Below are 6,028 nucleotides of genomic sequence, written 5' to 3'. Positions count from 1 at the left end.
TTAAAGAAAAAAATTTTAAAGGCATGGCTGCATTCTGGATACCACCCCCTCCATTTTTTAATAGACTTTTTTTTTTACAACAGTTTTAGATTTATAGAAAAATTAAGAAGATAGTACAGAGAGTTCCCATATACCTGGCACCCAATTTCCCCTATTTAACATCTTACATTAGCATAGTATATTACAATTAATGAAACAGTATTGATATATTATTAACTACAGTCTTTACTGACATTTCCTTAGTTGTTACCTACTGTCCTTTTCCTGTTCCAAGATCCCATTCTGGAAGCCACACTATATTTAGTTTTCATGTTTTGTTAGGCTCCTCCTGTGATTTTCCTTGTTTTTGATGACCTCGACAGTTTTGGAGAGTATTAGTCAAGTATGTTGTAGGACGTCCCTCAGTTAGGATTTGATTCAACTGGGGTTATAAGTTTTTGAGGGGAAAATCACAGAAGTAAAATGACATTTTCATTATATTATATCAAGGGCACATAATATCAACATGACTTATCAGTGTTGATATTGACCTCAATCACCTGGCTAAAGTAGCGTGTCAGGTTTCTCCACTGTAAAGTTACTCTTTTTACCTCCTTTTTATACTGTACTCTTTAAAAGGAAGCCACTATGTACAATCCACACTGAAGGAGCCCCTTCATCTTTTAGTTATTTTTTCTCAGAGATGAGGTGCCAGTATTTTAAAGAATCATTCCCTAGCTTCCAGTTCTACTCTCTAGGTCTTGAGACCAAACTCCACTGGAATTAGAGCTCACTTCAGAGGAGGAGGAGTGTCTTAATCAATGCAGCTTCTCCTCCCAAAATGATGGTGTATGACCTGTTCTGACTTCGCCTCCTCCACCACTCAATTAGGGACAAGAAGATTGCTGACCTGGAAAGGTGGAACACCTTTAATAACAAGGGTATGAGTAGACAAATAGGCAAAGTTCATCTTCAAAGCATTTCACCCACATAAACTCATCACAGCCCCACCCTAACCCGGAAGATGGTAGATCCCCAGCCTAAGCCACTGGAACCTACATCTGGCACCCAGACCAGAAGCTGCTCCCTGGGCTCAAATCAACTCGCAGGCTCATACTACATAGCCACAATGGCCATGGCCCTAAGATGGGTAGCTAATAAATGTGTACCTGTCTGGAAGTTCTCACAGCCTAGCGAGTTAATGAATTGTATACTTAAGGCTCTCCTTTATCACGTCAGAGGAATTCGAATTCCACAGAGCTTGTCTCATGCCTTTTTATCCTAGCAGGTAAAACATTGTTTATTAGTAAGTTGCAAGTGTGTCTTATTCATCCTTGGATCCTCAGCAAACAGCACACTGTCTGACACAAAGTAGACACTAAGTAATTGTTCTCATGGGCTCACAGCCAAGGGCAGGAAGACAATCAGTAACAACAACAATAAAGACACAAATAGAACAGCATCCTCCACCCCCATGTCTAATAGCATCTCTCAGACACATAGTAGGTGCTCAAGAGTATAAATTCCATAAGGACAAGTCCTGTTCATAACCATATACACGCTACCACCATGTTTGGCACATACTAGTAAACACTTAAAACATTTATCAAAAGAATGAATGGCAGAAACACCTTCCCATATTGTTTCATAATGACAGGTAGAGATTGACTTGACTGACTGGTGCCCTCTGGTGGTAAAGAAAACAGGACATTTACCCTCAGTCTCTAAGGCATCACCTGGTACTCTCTCCAAGGAGGGATCTTCTGAAGAATCAATTACTTTTCTTCCAAAGAGAAAAGATATGGAAATCTCGGTAGGATAAATGAGAGGGAGGGGTATTTACTTTAGAAAGGTTAATTCTGACCTTACAGAATGACTCTTTTAAAGGGCCAACATTTTTTTCCTTCTGCACATGTTAACATGTCTAAGTCTTGAATAGCGCTCTTAAGGAGCCATAATCTTACTTGAATAATAGCTAACATTTGTTGTGTATCAGTATGTGACAGGCTCTTTACATACAGTATCCTATTCTCACAAAAATCCATGACATGGTCATTACCAGAGTGTCTATTTTACTGAGTATAATAAGGCTTAGAGAGGTTAAGAAAGTTACCCAAGGTCACCCAGCGAGTAAATGACAAAACCCATAGTTGAACCTTGACCATCCTACTTTAGTGTGACTGCTCTTAACCACCATGCTATAATGTTCCTAGTCTAACTTGCCCACAGCAATCTGTACATATCATATCCCCCCAGTGTTATATTGTACTGCAATTACTTGTTTACACCTTTCTCCCAGCCTCTGAGGTGCTCTTAAGAAGGAGCCATTCATACATTCAACAAATGCTTATTGAGCACCTGCTATGTGACAGGTCTTGTGCTAAATGCCAAGGATGCAGTAGTGAATGAGACAAATCATTGGATCCTGCCCTCATGGAGCTTACATTCTAGTGGCTGAGACAGAAACAGACAAAAACAAGTAATTAGTAGACAAATAGTATCATCACAAGTTTTAGTGAGTACTAATGAAGGTGATTAAAGGGGGTTACAATTTTAAAGGGAGGCAGGGCAGGGGCAGAAGAAACTTCTGTGAGGTTACATTTAAATGAATAGAGGGACAAGCCTGTGAAATGTAAGGGCAAGGGCATTATTCCAGCTTTCTGGTTTGTGATTATCCTGTCATATTTATCTCTTCATCCCTGACACTGAGCACAGGGCTTGACATCGTCAGCTAATGTGGAATGAATGGGCACCTAATCTCCCAGCCCTTTGGTCTTCCTCAGACTTCAATGGTGCTGCTTCCTCTTCTCAGTCACTTCAACTCAAATCATGCTTCAAAACTTAGCACAAGCCCCATCTCCTCCAGGAAACCTTCCTTAACAATAAAAACATTCTTCACCCATAAAGAAGAAGGAAATCCTGCCATTTGTGACAACATGGATGAACAATATGCTAAGAGAAATGTCAGAGAAAGACAAATACAAATACTGTATGATCTCACTTATATGTGGAACCTAAAAAAGCCAAACTCCGTAGAAACAGAGAGTAGAATGGTGGTTACCAGTGGGTGGAGAGTGGGGAAAATGAATAGATGTTGGTTAAAGGGCACACCTTCCAGTTATACAAGGAATAAGTTCAGGGGATCTAAGGTACAGCATGGTGACTATAGTTAACAATGTTGTATACTTGAAAGTTGCTAAGAAAGTAGATCTTAAATATTCTCACCATAACAATAACAACAAAATGTAATTATGTGAGGTGAAGGATGTGTTAAATGTATTAACTAACCTTAACTGTGGTAATCATTTTGCAATATATACATGTAACAAATAATGACATTGTACACCTTAAACAACATTATATACCACTTATATCTCAATAAAGCTGGAGAAAAAGAACAATCAAAACGTTCTGAGCAAGGAGGGCAGGAAGTTCAAAGGCCCAGGACAAGAAAGCAAGACAGAGTGGAGAAACTCCAAGTAATTCAATATGGCTGGGGCATAAAATTTGACTGAGACAATGGAGGGAGACAAAGCTGGAAGGTTGACAGTGGTCACATTCATTCAGTAAACATTTATTGACTATTTACAGTATGCTAGGCATTGGGCATGTAGACCTGGTCCTTGTCTTAATAGATTCACAGTAAAGGGCAAAGAGAGAGACAATTGATAAACAATCAAAAATTGTAAAAAAAAAAAAAAAAAAGTGCTAAAAAAGGAAATTTTAAATAGGGTGATGAGATAAGGGAAAACATATTTCAGATGAGGTGGTCAGTGACTGCCTAACAGTGAATGCTGAGAGCTGAAGGATGAAAAGAAGAAAAAGTCAAAGTCAAGAAAAAGCATTCCAGACAGAGCAGTTTGGCTCAAGTCTCTGAGATGGGAAAGAACTTGCTGCAACTAAGGAATTGAAGGAAAGCTGATGTTGCTGGAGCTAAGCGACAAGGGGTGGAGTATCAAGAAAAATGATGGGAGCCAGCACTGATGGCCTAGTGGCTAAAATTTGGCGCTCACCATTTCAGTGGCCTGGGTTCCCTTTCCAGTTGCAGAACCACACCACCTATCTGTCAGTTGCCATGCTGTGGCAGTGGCTCACATGGAACTAGAACAACTTACAACTAGCATGAGCAACCATGTACTGGGGCTTTAGAGAAGAAAAGAAAAAGGAGGAAGATTGGCAACAGACATTAGCTCAGGGTGAATCTTTCCCTGCAAAAAAAAAAAAAAAAAAAAGGATGGGATAGTGAGTGAGGGACTGAGGGACTTTATTGATCATGGCCTTGTAGAAGTTTGTATTTCATTCTAAATATAATTGGGAGCACTGATGGGTATGAGTTTTTAAAAGGAGGGTGACATGATAGGATTTTAGTTTCAGAAAACTCATTCTGGCAACCATGTGGAGACCGATCGAAGAAGGACCACTCTCATGAAAGTTCCTTTAAAAACTATTGCATAAACTAATCTATACTAGTAGAAGTCAGGATAGTGGTTATTGTTAAGGGATAGTGACCAGAAGGCAGCATGAGGGGAGAAGCTAAAGGTGCAGGAAATGTTCTGCTTCTTTTCTGGGAGCTGATTACATGGGTATGTTTGGTTTATGAATATTCAAGCTGTACCCTTATGTGAATTTTTCTATATGTTTATTGTACTTCAATAAAAGATTTTAAAAGAAAAAGCTATTGAATGAAACTGTCTTATATTCTTCAAAAATGTTGTCATAAAAGACCAAAAAAGGGAGAGCTCAGGGAATGTTTCAGATTGAGAGAAAAGAAACATGAAGACAAAACTGATGCATGATCTTGCATCCGGAAATAAAACATTCCAACATAAAAGATATTATTGGGATATGTAATTGGCAAAACTTGAATATGGACGTTATATAATAGTATTGAATCAGGGTTACATTTCCTGAATTTTATAATTGGACTATGATTATGTAAGAGATAGTCCTTGTTCTTAGTAGATACATGCCAAAGTATTTGGGATGTGTGCAACTGATTCTCAAATGTTTCTGCAAAATAATGATAACACATAAATACCTAAAGACAAAGCAAATTTGGCAAAACGTTAGCACTAAGTTATGATGGGTATATGGGTATTCATTATATTAGTATTGCAACACTTCAACAGATTTGGAAAATTTAATAATAAACTGGAGAGAAGCTATTATCTAGGCACAAGGGTAGACGACTGGGACTAAACTTGGCGGTAAAGACAGAGAAGAGTGAACAAATTCGAAATACATTTTGGAGGTAGAACTGACAAAACTGGTTAACTGATAAGATGTGTTGGATGGCGAAAGGGCTCTCTAAATCACTGGTGTAAACACAGTAGATGCCCCTTATCGGCTCAGGATAGTTCCAAGGCTCTCAATAGATGCCTGAAACTGCATGTAGTATAGACTCATATATATACATATAAACTACGGTTTTTCTTATACATAAGTACATACCTATGATAAGGTTTAATTTATAAATTAGGCACAGTAAGAGATTAACAACAATAATAGAACAATTATAAGAATATACTGTAACAAAAGTTACCCTAGATCTTAGCAACCTCAGCAAGTGATTTTTTCCCCCTTCCTTGTTAAGACAGTAACTTTCACCTTTTCACTCACAGGAAGCACTTTACCGCTTCTCTTTGGCATGTCTAAATTGCCAACATCACTGCTCTTGCACTTTGGGGCCATTGTTAAGTAAAATAAGGGTTACTTGAACACAAGCACTGCCGTAACTTGACAGTCAAGCTGACAACCCAGAGGCTCGCAGCATATAGCGTGCCTGTGCTGGACAAAGGGGACAGCGAGGGACAGACCCCAACCGCCCAAGATTTTACCACGCTACTCAGGCGGCCAATTTAAAATTTATGAATTATTTAATTCTAGAACTTTTCCATTTAATATTTTCAAACCGAGGTTGACCAACGGTAACCAAAACCTCGGAAAGAAAAAACGGGCATCGGCGTGGTGAACTACTGTAAACAAGCCCCGTCCCAAAAAGCCCAAACTAGCTCCGCCTATCCCCTTTCCTCCCAAGCGGAGGAAGTGA

Source organism: Equus caballus, chromosome 23 (assembly GCF_041296265.1).
Source record: "Equus caballus isolate H_3958 breed thoroughbred chromosome 23, TB-T2T, whole genome shotgun sequence".
Classification (NCBI taxonomy): Eukaryota; Metazoa; Chordata; class Mammalia; order Perissodactyla; family Equidae; genus Equus; species Equus caballus.
This window is presented reverse-complemented; position numbering follows the sequence as displayed.